This window comes from Vicugna pacos, unplaced genomic scaffold (assembly GCF_048564905.1).
Source record: "Vicugna pacos unplaced genomic scaffold, VicPac4 scaffold_234, whole genome shotgun sequence".
Taxonomy (NCBI): domain Eukaryota; kingdom Metazoa; phylum Chordata; class Mammalia; order Artiodactyla; family Camelidae; genus Vicugna; species Vicugna pacos.
The window spans coordinates 60088-76088 of NW_027328913.1; positions in this window are offsets into that span (position 1 = coordinate 60088).

Consider the following 16001-nt stretch of genomic DNA (forward strand, 5'->3'; position numbering starts at 1 on the left):
ATATTCCTGCTGCTCATCTTCCTGTAATCAGATTTCCTCTAACAAACTTCTTTTGGGAAGCTCCAAAACCTCAAGATGATTGCTGAACTCTTAGGACATGTGACCAAAAGCAAAAAGCATTTTCTTCCTCTTCTGATTGCTCTCTCTCTCTTTTTCAGTAACTGAGGGAGTTTCAAATCCTGCTTAGCATATGTTGTGAAACAAACATGTTTTCAGTGAAAAGATTTCACCTTCTACCCATCATAAATTCCTCCATATTTCTTGCTCCCTTGGAACTCTTAGGGTGGCTCAATTGGTTCATGCCTTGTGTTGGGAGCAGTTCCAATCAACGAGACTGGAATTGCACATATGTGCATGACTGGAGTCCTCTTCTCCCCTCTTTCCTCACTGGAACTGGTGCACTTCCTCTTCAGCTAGGTCCCAGCTGTGTTTGAGCATTATGGTCAAGCTGTCTCATCTGGCTTCCTTCCCCTCTGACTCCTTTCTACCACAAACTTGGCTGCCTATTTGATGAGATTTCCCATGTTGTCCTACATTTTATTTGGTTTGGGTACAGAATTTGTCTCTCTCCTAATGATAGCCAAGAGAAGGTGGAGAAGGGATTGAATCCTGAACCTGCCTCACTATCAAGAACTGACTTGAAACAATTACTAGAGTGTGGGAAGAAGAAACACGACAAAAACCCATTTACAAGGCCAGCTCTTGGCAAAACTGAGGAATGTCTAGCCAGGTCTTAGTAGTTTAACTTTAGTGTTTTCTCCTTCACACATCTCGAGAGTATCAAGGACCAAGATTGCCTTCTACTAAGTGTGTCACGCTCCAGAAACTTAGAAACCAATCTTCCTTTGATAGCCCAGTGCTCCTCATTTTTTAAGCACCAAAAGCACAAGGTTTAAGTAGAGGTTTTGCTCAGAAAAAGAGATAAAAGCAGAATAAAATATTTTGCATTAACATCAAAATGGGGAAGGGGTGAGATATCCCTGGACAAAGTCTTTTTTGTGGATGAGGAGACACCCCCTAGCAGGATCCCTAAGGTTTGTGGCAATGCCCTCTTCAGGGGAGGAGGGGACTATCTTTTGGCTTTTTCAAAACTCTCACTTATACTACTTACCCACTGTTTTATAATAATAATAGCTAATGGAAAAAGTTAGAGTGCATTTAACATGTGCCAGACATTATAATAAATGCTTTACATGTATTTATTCAGATAACAAGTAACTCTATGAGGTAAATTTTATTATTGTCCCAGTGTTTAGATAAGGAAATGGAAACACACAAAAATTAAATAAGTAGCTCAAGTTTACCCAGCCATTAAGGAACAGAGTTGTGGTGGTATCTCTGTTCACCCAGGCACCAATGCGGCTTCTCTTGCTCCATGCACTTTCTGCTGGTGAGTCGGAATAATGTCTCCTCCTCCTTGGGGTCCTGGATCTCTCTTGCCCAAAGACACTGCCACCTCCTCTGGACAGAAGTGCTAGATGTTCCAGATATAATTTAGAAAAACCACAAAAATTTTTTGAAAAATAAAAAGTCACATTAAGTGATACTACTCCTAAAACAGTCATCTCTCTGGGAGTACTATTCCTGGGAGATTTCCTCTAATAAACCCAGCAGCAAGACATTCTTCCTTTCCTTGCCATTCAGAGATGGCTTCTTTATGTATTATTTTCTAGAAACCATTTGTGATCAGTTCTCCCAACTGAATAGCAAGAAAGTGAGGGGCAGAGTCATACTCTGGTTCATCATGTAAGTAATTGGTGGAAGAAATTCACCGTGCTAGTAAGTGCTATTTTTGTGGGCAAATATACTGGAATGCTGATCTGGACACTTTCTGCATTACACAAGCTCTTCCAAACAAACAGCCTGAAACCAAGGAAGTGTGATGCTACAAAAAAGGAACATTTATTTTTATGTACTTTGTTATCTCCCTAAAATGATAAAATAAATTCTTTTTTTGTCAGATGCTTTTCTTAAATCAGTGCACAATTCCCTCCCACCTCTCCTGGGTCTGCCATGAGGCCATCCAATTTCCCAGTATGCACTACTGAAGAAAATGCCTGAAGGGAGGAAGGAGAATGGCACATGGCAAATTTATTTATTTTTTATATGTGCAAATTTGTCTTATTTAATTTGTATTTATTGAAGTATATTCAGTTTACAATATGGTGTCAATTTCTGGTGTACAGTGTAATGTTTCAGTCACATACATACATATATTTCTTTTCATATTATTTTTCTTTATGGATTACAAGATACTGAATTTTTTGTCTTTATTTTGATAAATTTTTTAACAAGGCTAAAATTCTAGGTTGACATTTATTTATTTTTTAAAAATTTTTATTGAAGTAAGTCAATTACAATGTGTCAATTTCTGGTATACAGCACAATGTCCCAGTCATGCATATACATACATGTATTCATTTTCATATTTTTTATTAAAGGTTATTACAAGATATTGAACATAGTTCCCTGTGCTATACAGAAGAAACTTTCTTAAAACCAATTTTTATATATAGTGGCTAACATTTGTAAACCTCAAACTCCCAAATTTATCCCCTCCCATCTCCTTTCCCCAGTAATCATAAGATTGTTTACAATGTCTACAAGTCTGTTTCTGTTTTGTAGGTGACTTCATAGTGTCCTTTTTTTTCTTTTCCTTTAGATTCCACATATGAGTGGTATCATATGGTATTTTTCTTTCTCTTTCTAGTTTACTTCACTTAGAATGATAATCTCCAGGTCCATACATGTTGCTGCAAATGGCATTACTTTATTCTTTTTTATGGCTGAGTAGTATTCCATTGTACAAATATACCACAACTTCTTTATCCAGTCATCTGTCCATGGACATTTAGGTTGCTTCCATGTCTTCGCTATTGTATATAGTGTTGCTATGAACAATGGACTACATGTATCTTTTTGAATTAGAGTTCCCTCTGGATATATACCCAGAAATGGGATTGCTGGATCATAAGGTAAGTCTATTTTTAGTTTTTTGAGGAATCTCCATACTGTTTTCCATAATGGCTTCACCAAACTACATTTCCATCAGCAGTGTAGGAGGGTTCCCTTTTCTCCATGAAAATGGCAGATTTATAATTTATTTGCTTATGGTACTGTGGTAACTCTTCCTGGGAACAGGAATGGAGGTGAGAGATGGCCAATTCTTGACTCTATCCCTACAAAATTCACAAACAGTGAAGGTGTCACTATATGGTCTTTCATGAACAGGGTCAAATATGGGTTTTCTTATAGGTAATTTTTTTGTTTTAGTTTATGGGACTATCTGAAGAAGGCATAAAGAAATTACAGAACTTACATATTTTGATGCCTTAGACAACAGGCACTCTTGACGATGAATGATAATTCCGCTCCCCTTGCTTGCGACTGATTTAGGAGAAGACATGTGATGTAGTTCTGACTAATGAGACATGAAGTAGATTCTTCTTGGGGCTTCTGGATATATTTCCTCAATCTTAAAAAGTGGTGTAAGTACAATATGACTACATATCTATTCAAACCATCCCATCTGCTAGAAAAGATGTGGAGCAGCTGAAACTCCTGTATTGCTGATGGGAATGTAAAATGGCACAACCACTCTGGAGACACGTTTGGCTATTTCCTATAAACATACATTTACCATATGATCCAGCAAACATACCCCTGGGCATTTATTCTAAGCCAGAAATTCTCAACTTTGACACTATTGACGTCTCTGGCTGACTAATTCTTGATTCTGGGCCACTGTTCTCTGCATTGTAGGATGTTTAGCAGTATCCCTGGTAGATGCATCCCAGTAGATGCTAGTAGAAACCGATTTACCCAGATGAGACAATCAACATGTCTCCAGACATTGTCAGATATCCCTTAAGGGGCAAAATAGCCCCTATTTGAAAACCACACTTCTAGGAAAATGAAACATATTCATGCAGGTGGTTGCTAGAAGTTAGGAATAAAAGGAAGGTGTGACAAACGGATGACATGAGGGAGTATTTGGAGTGTAGAACTCTTCTGTATACTGATTACAGTAGTGTTTACATGTATTAAAGTTTATATAACTGTGCACCAAAAGAAAGAGACAGGTTTATTGCATGTTCAATTAAAAAGTGAAATTTTTAAAAATAAGAAGTTTTGACGCACGGAGAAGATGGCGGAGTAGAAGGACGCTCGTAAGTCACCCTCTCCCACAAATACACCAAGACCCACATCTACAGACCCACTCAGCCAACGAGAGCACCTGCGGAACTCCAACAGATCATCGCCCTCTTCAAAAGATAAAGACGCCAAAAATCTGGTAGGAGAAAAGGAAAAAGAAATAGCAAAAGGCAAAGCAGGACGGGACACGTCCCGCAGGGAGGGAGTGGCAAAGGAGGACAGGCGCTCGCTCGCTGGGTCTCCCCTCTCCAACTGAGAGGCCAGCGGGACGGAGGGGGAGCCTCCGAGGCTCAGATCTGTACAGAGCAGCCCTTGTCTGACAGAACTAAGTTAAACGGGCACAGAGCGTCCCCCCGACACCCAGCCTGAGACGCGGGCTGGCAGCGGCGGGCAGGGCCACGCTGCACAAGCTGGGCGGAGGACGGGGACGGCTGCACGGAGGCAGCCCCGGGGGACTGCAAGGGGCTGGGCATCATGGCTGTGGGTGTACAGGACAGAACAACCTGGGCCCTCCATAAAACAGCAAGGTTGATGTGCTCTCGGGGGAAGGGTGCATACCCCATCTCTGAAAACCCGCGGAAACTTTTCGGGGGGAAGAGAGGCGGGGCTCAGGCACAGCCGCCATATCCTCCAGCGCTGAGCACCCAGGCGGGGGCGGGTACGAAACCTGCATCCACACCAAAGGGCTCAGCAGCCTCAAAGGCCAGACTGAGACAGGCCTACAGCCCGGGGCAGATAGGATCCTTCCATCCTGGTCCCTCAAAAACTTGCTCCACAAAGACAAACAAGGAGCCGGGTTTTGGCTTGGAGCAGGGACAAGGCTGTCCCTCGGTCTTCCCTGAGCCCACCTGCAGAGCGCCGACCAGGGCAGAGCGCCGCCCAGGGCGGAGCGCACAGCCGCACAGAGCAGAGGAGCTACCGGCGGCGCGGGTAGAGGGAGAGCGGTCCCTCGCCTTTTGGGCAGGAACACAGCCCCTGACCGAGGTGCTGAGAGGGGGCAAGACTCGACCTCCTACCAGGCCAGTCTGCAACATCTGACTGCGGCATCCGGAGGGGCAGTGACCCACCCGCCCACAGCAGAGGAGAGCTGCACCTGACCCCGTGTTAGGAGGAGGCATGATCTGCTTGCCAACAGATGCTGGGAGCAGCACAGAAGAGGGCGCCAAAGGAGGGCCTCTGAAAACAACAAGCTGAGCTTCCAAAACAGGATGAAGACAGAAAGACTTCACATTGAAAGCACACAGACTCCAAGAGAACACCGACAACCCCCCCACCTTTTTTTTTTAAATATGTTTTTACCTATTCTATTTTCTATTACTCTCAATTTTTACTTCTTAATTCATTTCTATTTCTCTTGGGTTTTGATATCCTGTTATTGATTAGACACAGGTTTCAAATATATCTATTTATCTCCCCCCTTTCTTTTTTTTTTAAAGGTTTTAAAAGGACGTCTCAACCCGATTAATACTCTGCTTCAACTCGCTCTTCTATTATTCATTATACACTGTTTTCAAACCCTCTTTCTCCCTTCTTTTAAAAATATTTCTCTCTCTCTTTTTTCTTTTTTTCCTAAGTTCTATTCCTAAATAGGCATTAGAGAGATAAAATCCTTAAGATCCAAAATAGACAACTGATACTCCATAAACCACAGTGCCAGAGAGGTATGAGCAAGATGAAGAAGCAGAGAAACCTTTCCCAAATAAAAGAACAAGAGAAATCCCCTGAAAGAAAAATCAATGAAATAGACATCGATAGCCTACTAGATCAAGATTTCAAAAAAGGAGTGATCAAATTGCTGAAGGAATTAAAAGAGATAGTGTTTAGAGACATAAAATATGTCAAAAATGAAATTGAAGCTATAAAGAAGAGCCAAGTAGAATGGGTAAACTCATTGAAAGAAATGAGGAATGATCTAATAGCTGTACAATGCCAACTAGATAATGCAGAGGAACGAATTAGTGATCTAGAAGACAGGGCAACAGAAAGCACCCATTCAGAAGAACTACAAGATAAGCAAATAAAAATAATGAAAATAGCGCAAGGGACCTATAGGATAATATAAAGCGTCCCAATTTTTGCATAATAGGGGTTCCAGAAGGAGAAGAAAGAGCAAAGCAGACTGAAAAGGTTTTAGAAGAAATCATGACTGAAAACTTCCCAAACTTAAAGAAGGAATCAAATATCCAAGTACAGGAAGCTCAGAGGGTCCCAAACAGGAAGAACCCAAATAGACCCACACCAAGACATATCATAATCAAGATGGCCAGAGTCAAGGATAAAGAGATGATTCTAAAGGCAGCAAGAGAAAAGCAAAGAGTGAATTACAAGGGAACCCCCATAAGGCTCTCAGCTGATTACTCTACATAAACACTACAGGCCAGAAGGGAGTGGCAAGATATATTCAAAGCCCTGAATGAAAAAAAGATGCAGCCTAGGATACTTTATCCAGCAAGGCTATCCTTTAGGATAGAAGGAGAAATAAAGGGTTTCACAGTCAAAAAAAAAAAGCTGCAGGAGTTTAGCAACACTAAACCCACGCTAAAAGAAATATTGAAAGGGCTATTCTAAATAGAAAAGCAGCAGGATGCTACAAAAATGAGAAACTGAAAAGGTGATAACTCATGAATTACAAATAAAGAAAACATTAAATTATAAAAGAAGACATACAAATCACTGAGAGTGGGATGGGAGGCAGGGAAATATAGAATTTTTTTTTTCTTTTTAAAATTTTTTTAACAGTAGGATGGGTTTGAGATCATGTTACTATCAGTTTAATAAAAACAGTTATAGTAATGAGTTCATAGATTTACAAAAAAGGGTAACCACAAGTCAAAAATTTACAAGGGAGTCACAAAAATTAAATAAAATCCATGATAATACAAAGGAAAATTACCAAACCACAAAAGGAAGAAGAAAGGAACAAAGAGGATATACCTATTCAACTGCAAAGATAAGTTCAAAATGGCAATAAACACACATCTATCATTAATTACTGTAAATGTTAATGGACTAAATGCTCCAGTCAAAAGACACAGAGTGGCAGACAGGATAATAAAGCAAGAACCTTCAATATGCTGCATACAAGAGACCCACTACAGGGCGAAGGACACATATAGGTTGAGAGTGAAAGCATGGAAAAGGATATTCCATGCAAATGGAAAAGCCAAAAAAGCAGGTGTTGCAGTACTGATTTCGGACAAAATAGACTTTAAAACAAAGGCCATAAAGAAAGATAAAGAGGGACATTTTATAATGATTAAAGGAGTGATACAAGATCAGGATATTACACTCGTTAATATATATGCACCCAATATAGGAGCACCTAAGTACATACAAGAATTACTAACAGAGATAAAGGGGGATATTGATGGGAATACAATCATAGTTGGAGATTTTAACACTGCATTAACATCACTAGACAGATCTTCCAGACAGAAAATAAACAAGGCAACAGAGAAATTAAATACTACAATAGAAAAACTAGATTTGGTGGATATTTTCAGAGCATTACACCCCGCAAAAATAGGATATACATTCTTTTCAAGTGCACATGGAACATTTTCCAGGATCGATCATGTACTTGGGCACAAAAGAAACCTCAACAATTTTAAGAAGATAGAAATTATCTCAAGCATCTTTACTGACCACAATGCCATGAAACTGGAAATCAACAACAGAGAACAAAGGAGAAAAAAAGGAAAGCATGGAGATTAAACAATATGTTATTGAAAAAACAATAGGTCAATGAGGAAATCAAAGCTGAAATTAAAAAATACCTTGAGACAAATGATAATGAAAGCAAAACCACTCAAAACCTATGGGACACAGCAAAGGCAGTGCTAAGAGGGAAGTTTATAGCGATACAGGCCTTCCTCAAAAAAGAAGAACAATCTCAAATAAACAAGTTAATCCTCCACATGAGTGAATTAGTAAAAGAAGAACAAAAAGCCCCATAAAGCAGCAGAAGGAAGGAAATAATAAAGATCAGAGAGGAATTAAATACAATAGAGATTAACAAGACCATAGAAAAAATCAACCAAACCAAAAGCTGGTTTTTTGAAAAAGTAAATAAAATCAACAAACCTCTGGCCAAACTCACAAAGAAGAAAAAAGAGAGAGCACAAATTAGCAAAATAAGAAAGGAAAATGGAGAAATTACAACAAACAAAATAGAAATACAGAATATCATATGAGAATATTATGAAAAACTATATGGAAGCAAACTGGATAACCTAGAGGAGATGGACAAGTTTCTGGAAACATATTGTCCACCAAAACTGAATCAAGAAGAAACTGAACACTTGAACAATCCGATCACTAGAAAGGAAATAGAAATAGCAATTAAAAACCTCCCTACAAATAAAAGTCCAGGACTGGATGGCTTCACCGGGGAATTCTACCAAACATACAAAGAAGAACTCATACCAATCCTTCTCAAACTCTTCCAGATGATTGAAAAGGAAGGAATACTCCCAAACTCATTCTATGAAGCCACCATCACCCTCCTACCAAAACCAGGCAAAGACACTACAAAAAAAGAGAATTATAGGCCAATATCACTCATGAACATAGACGCCAAAATCCTCACCAAAATTTTAGCAAATAGAATCCAACAACACATAAAAAAGATTATACACCCCAAGTGGGGTTCATCCCAGGGACACAAGGGTGGCTCAACATACGCAAATCAATCAATGTAATGCATCACATCAACAAGAGAAAGGACAAAAAGCACATGATCATCTCAATCGATGCAGAAAAAGCATTTAAAAAAATTCAACATCCATTTATGATAAAAACTCTTGCCAAAGTGGGTATAGAGAGAACATATCTCAACATAATAAAAGCTATATATGACAAACCTACAGCCAGCATAGTACTCAATGGTGAAAAACTCAAAAGCGTCCCACTAAAATCTGGGACAAGACAAGGATGCCCACTATCACCACTCCTATTCAACATAGTCCTGGAAGTCCTAGCCACAGCAGTCAGGGAAGAGGAAGAAATAAAAGGGATCCAAATTGGAAAAGAAGAGGTAAAAGTGTCATTATATGCTGACGACATGTTACTATATATAGAAAACCCTAAAAGGTCCACAAAAAAGCTACTAGAGCTGATTGAAGAATTCAGCAAGGTAGCAGGTTAGAAGATTAATGTTCAAAAATCAATTGCATTTCTTTACACTAATGATGAATCAACAGAAAAAGAAAGTAAAGAAACAATCCCCTTTAAAATAGCACCCAAAGTAATAAAATATCTGGGAATAAATCTAACCAAGGAGGTGAAAGAATTATACACAGAAAACTATAAACCATTGATGAAGGAAATTAAACAAGACTTTAAAAAATGGAAAGATATTCCATGCTCCTGGATTGGAAGAATCAATATTGTTAAAATGGTCACACTGCCCAAGGCAATCTACAGATTTAATGCAATCCCTATCCAATTACCCAGGACATATTTCACAGAACTAGAACAAATCATAATAAAATTTATATGGAACCATCAAAGACCTAGAATTGCCAAAACATTAATGAAGAGAAAGAGAGAGGCTGGAGGAATAACTCTCCCAAACTTCAGACAATACTATAGAGCTACAGTCATCAAGACAGCATGGTATTGGTACCAAAACAGACATATAGACCAATGGAACAGAACAGATAGCCCAGAAATGAACCCACAAACTTGGTCAACTCGTCTTCAACAAAGGAGGCAAGAATATACAATGGAATAAAGACAGTCTCTTCAGCAAATGGTGTGGGAAAACTGGACAGCAGCATGTAAAACAATGAAGCTAGAACACTCCCTTACACCATACACAAAAATGAACTCAAAATGGATTAAAGACTTAAACATAAAACAACATACATTAAACCTCCTAGAAGAAAATATAGGCAAAACATTATCTGACATATATTTCAAAAATTTTCTCCTAGAAGAAATAAAAAGAAGACTAAGCAAATGGGACCTAATGAAACTTACAAGCTTCTGCACAGCAAAGGAAACCAGAAGTAAAACAAGAAGAAAACCTATGGAATGGGAGAAAATTTTTGCAAGTGAAACCGACAAAGGCTTGATCTCCAGAATATATAAGCAGCTCATACGACTCAATAAGAAAAAAATAAACAACCCAATCCAAAAATGGGCAGAAGACCTAAACAAGCAATTCTCCAAGGAAGACAGACAAATGATCAAAAAGCACATGAAAAAATGCTCAATATCACTAATTATCAGAGAAATGCAAATCAAAACTACAATGAGGTATCACCTCACACCAGTCAGAATGGCCATCATTCAAAAATCCACAAAAGACAAATGCTGGAGAGGCTGTGGAGAAAGGGGAACCCTCCTACACTGCTGGTGGGAATGCAGTTTGGTGCAGCCACTATGGAAAACAGTGTGGAGATTCCTCAAAAGACTGGGAATAGACTTACCATATGACCCAGGAATCCCACTCCTGGGCTTGTATCCAGAAGGAACCCTACTTCAGAATGACACCTGCACCCCAATGTTCATAGCAGCACTATTTACAATAGCCAAAACATGGAAACAGCCTAAATGTCCATCAACGGATGACTGGATAAAGAAGTGGTGGTCTATTTATACAATAGAATACTACTCAGCCATAAAAACCGACAACATAATGCCTTTTGCAGCAACATGGATGCTCCTGGAGAATGTCATTCTAAGTGAAGTAAGCCAGAAAGAGAAAGAAAAATACCATATGAGATCGCTCATATGTGGAATCTAAAAAACAAAAACCAAAAAACAAAGCATAAATACAAAACCGAAATAGACTCATGGACATAGAATACAAACTTGTGGTTGCCAAGGAGGCAGAGGGTGGCAAGGGATAGATGGGATTTCAAAATTGTAGAATAGATAAGCAAGATTATACTGTATAGCACAGGGAAATATACACAAGATCTTATGGTAGCTCACAGAGAAAAAAATGTGGCAATAAATATATATATGTTCACATATAACTGGAAAATTGTGCTCTACACTGGAATTTGACACAATAATATAAAATGATTATAAATCAATAAAAAAAGTTTTAAAAAGTTAATAAGTTGAAAAAATTGATTTAAAGAAAAAAAATTGGAAATTAATAGTAAAGTGCAATGCAAATATGACTAAAATTAATGAAGGTTGTCCTCAAATGACTAAACTTTGTAAAACTCTTGTGTGGTACGCAGAGGTAGGTCCTCTCAGACCCTCAATCCATGGTGTTAGGCCTGTGATTATGTTACCCTACATGACAAAAGGGACTTTTGCAGATAGAATTCGGATTGCTAATCAGCTGACTTTAAACTAGGGAGATTATCCTGGATTATCTATGAGGGCCCATTGTAATCACGTGAATCCTTAGCAGTGGAAAACCTTTCCTGGCAGCAGTAGGAGAGATGTGACAGAAGAGGCAGGAGAGATTTGAAGCATGAGTGGGATATGACCAACAATTGCTGGTTTCGAAAATGGAAAAAGTGGGCCATGATCCAAGGAATGTGGCTGACCTTTAGAAGCAAGAGTAACCATCAGCTGACAAATAGCAAGGAAACAGAGACCTTAGTCCTACAACCACAAGAAACTGAATTCTACCAATAACCCAAGGGAATGGATTCTCTCCTACAGCCTCTGAAAGGAAATCCAGCCTCCTATAGCTTTTTTGTATCTCTGTGGTATTGGTTGTTATTTTCCCTCTTTCATTTCTTATTTTATTTGAGTCCTCTCTCTTTTCTACATGAGCCTGGCTAAAAGTTTATCAATTTTGTTTATCTTTTCAAAAAAAACCCCAGCTCTTGGTTTAAATGATCTTTTCTACTTTTTAAATCTTTATTTTATTCATTTCCTCTTTGATCTTTATTATTTCCTTCCTTCTGCTGACTTTTGGCTTTGTTTGTTTTTCTAATTCTTTTAGGTGGCAGATTGGGTTGTTTATTTGAGATTTTTCTTGTTTCTTGAGGAAAGCCTCTATCACTTGAACTTCCCTCTCTGAATTTTTCTTAATCCAGTAGAAACACTCTGAACAGGGCACATCTGCTTTGGGCTTTACTCACTGAGTCACCTTAAGATATATTACTTCTCACTACCTGTGTTTTCTCCATCTCTATCAATTAGAGTTCAATCAGAGAAGCATAACTGCTATGAGTGTTATACTATAAGAGATTCATTATAGGGGTCAAGCCATATATGATTGTGGGAACTGGTGGAACAGTTGGTACAGGTTGCTTCCACACCTAGTGTTGAGTCTGCAGTGACTGTAGTTCAGCCAGAATGGCAGTCAGGTAGGAAATCTGGTTGTTAATGAGAACAAGGATAAACTAGAACCTGTGAGGATAAATTGAAATCTATGAGGACAACCAGAACCCAGGAGGACAAACAACCTGTGTCTGTCTTGCACATCTCCAATGTCAATGCTGTAGGTGACCACAGGAGAAACAAGTGCCTTGCATGACAAAACTGCACTTTCACTTGGACCTGACTTTAGAGAAGCTGAAAGAGGAAGTCTGGTGATAGCTGGGTGAGCCACGGGGTCAGGTGCTGCCTCCCCTCACCAACAAGGTGAGCCAGGAGATCAACAGTAACATGAGCAAACTACCACAGTGCCTGGAGCTCTGCACCAACTTTCTGAAGGTAAAAAATGTATGACCACAACCTCACTTCAGCCTTCTAAATCTCACAAAAAATGTGTCTTGTGGGGAGGGTATAGCCCAGTGGTAGAGTGTGTACTTAGCATACATGAGGTCCTGCATACAATCTCCAGCACCTCTATAAAATAATAATTAACCCAATTACCTCTCCCCACAAAAAAATGTGTCTTGTAGCCAATCCTAACCCAAACCATACAGGGAAGAGATTTCTGTGAAATATATTTCCAATTTACCAAAGGTGACAGAGGACCAAGTCACCACCTCATTATAAACCAAGAAACTTAATTTCCTTTAGCTATAAACTGCAGATTACATAGATTATTGTGACGATAATAAGACTGTCAGAAAGTGTGGCAGATAGAAAATAAAATCTCACCCATTTAAATTGAAAACGTTTGCATTTTTGAAGTACCCACATTTATAATTCCAGCCTGCACATTTTCCCTTAATTTGAGTTTCCTATATCCAGTTGCCTACTTGACATCCTCTGGGATTCCTGATAGATACATTAAAATTGTGTCTAAAACTTAAACCGAACTTTTGACCTTTCTCTCACTTCTGCCTCTGAAACCACACCATCCCATCTACCACCTTCTCCATTTTGGTCAATGGCAACTCCCACCTTCTTAATGCTTGGGCCAAAAATCTTGGAGTCATCCTTGACTTCTCACTTTCTCTCATACCTCATACCCAACCCATCAGGAACCAGGAACTCCTATTGTCTCAACACTCAAAATATAACCACCTGCACCACTACCACCTTGACTTAAGCTGCCACCATTGTCGTTCTCCTGGATTATTGCCAGTGCCAGATAACTAGAGCGGTCAGATAAAATACAGGTGACCCAGTTAAATTGGAATTTCATGACAGGTAATTTTTAGTATAAGTATGTTCCATGCTGTATCCTCTGTGATGTTCTTCCCTCATCACTCTGTGTGGCAAGCTTCCTCACCTCCTTAAAGTATTTCCTCAAATGTCAGCTTTTCAGTGAGGCTTTCTCTGACCACCTTATTTTAAATTGCAGTCTCCTCCCCAATACCCTTTATCTCCCCTTCTCTACTTATTTTTTTCATAGCAATCACTGCTATCTAACATCCTAAATATTATGTTTACCATCTGTGTTCCCACATCAGAATCTAAGCTCACTGGGGGTAGGTTTTGCTTTTTGTTGTTGTCTTTTATGTTTTGTTTGTTGCTGTTATCACCAGCATTTAGAACAGTGCCTTATCCACAGTAAAACTCAATGTTTGTTGAATGTGTGAATGAATGTATGAATGAATGAATGAATGAATGAGTGAACAGACCTCTATTTGAACAAGGGTGTCCAGGCAAAATTTAACTTTTGCCCAGAACTTATTGGAGAGAGTCAGAGAGATGAGTAGCTAGTAAATGTGGGTCCTTGACAGATTCGTAGGCATTTCCAACTCATCCCGAAGAAGACTAAGAATAAGTGTTTTAAACCAGTGCTTTTCATATTTTAATGCACATATAAATCACTGGGAATCCTGTTAACATGTGGGTTTTGGTTCAGCAGGTCTGAGGTGGGTCCAGATAGTTGGCATTTCTCACAAACTCCCAGATGATGCTGATGCTGCTTTTCTGGGGACCACACTTTGAGTAGCAAGGTTTTAAGGCATCACTGAAGCCTGGCCTCTGGTGATAGAGCCAAAATGTTATCAGTCAGTAAACAGTTACTGCCAGTGGTCCAACCTAATATAGAACAGAGTAATTTATTTTGAACAGAGGCAGCTGTGACTGAACAGAGTGAAATCATGACTATTTGAAACGAGGACTTTGTCCAATCTCCATGGTCCTAAATTTAAGAATGCACTCAGCTATATCTCAGTGTGAGAGTGTTATTTTACTTGAACTGGCACAAACATGAAGAGTAACAATTACAGAGGAAAAAGGAAGGTTACCATTGCTAAATTTTAGGACTCAAAGGAATGTGATTGGTGTGGGGATTATTTCAGGCAAGCAGGCTGCTATTTTGGTGTTCCTTAAATCATGCCAAATGGGGCCTTCCTACAGACAGAAGTTCTCTTCAAAACAGGAAATTAGAGGGGGGGTGGTATAGCCCAGTGGTAGAGCACATGCTTAGCATGCATGAGGGCCTGGGCTCAGTACCCTCATTCAAAAAATTAAAAATAAATAAATTTAAAAAAATAGGAAATTAGCAACTCAGGCAGCTCCAGACCAATAACTGACCTACATACCCAAGTGGCTGTGGTTAATTTGTCTTTCTATCCCCACGCCCAGGGCAAGGAAATAACAACAGCAACCTTTTACCACTGTGTTTTTGCTGTTTTAGAAACATTACCTCCATACTACTGTCTCAAAATTTTGTAAGGTTATTATCCTCATTTTGCATTCAAAGAAACCTAAGTCAGGTTAGGTTAAGCTTTGGTTAGTTTAAGCAACTTGCCCTTGGTCACTGTGGTAGGCAGGATAATGGCCCCTCAAAGAGGCCCATGTCCTAATCCCCAGAACCTGTGAATATGTTACTTTACATGGCAAAAGGGACTCCGCTGACATGATTAAGGATCTTGAGATGGGGAAATTTTCCGGATTATCTGCATGGACCCAATGTAATCATAGGTCATTGTAAGAGGGAGGCAGTGAGGTCACAGATAATAGTAGAAAATGTGATGATGGAAACTATAGGTTGGAGTGATACGAAAAAGGGGCCATGAGCCAAGGAATGTAGGCAGCCCTTAGAAGTTGAAAAGGGCAAGGAACGCGATTCCCCCTAGAGCCTGTAGAAGGAATACAGCCCTGCTGACAACCTTGATTTTAGCCCTGAGATTTCAGACCCCTGACCTCCAGCACCATCGAATATTTGTTGTTATTTGTTATGGCAGCTATAGGAAACTAATAGCTGGTACATGGCAGAACTGTGATCTTGCAAACAGGCCTGGTGGGCTCCAAAATCAGTGCTGTTTCCACCACTGGGAATGGAGATGTGGTGCTTTTAAAGAAATGGTAGATGCAAAGGTGGAAGGTAAGAAGCTGAAAGAAACAAGAAGAGCTTAAGAGAGCTGATCCTGGGGTCTACTTGCCCCAAAATAACCTCTTCCAGATGGCCTGTTGTTTTCCATTTCAATAGTTATAAAGTTATTTGGATGTAAAAATAATCTTTTCTATTTAATATCTTTGTAATAACCTATAATGGAAAAGAATATAAATGTATAACT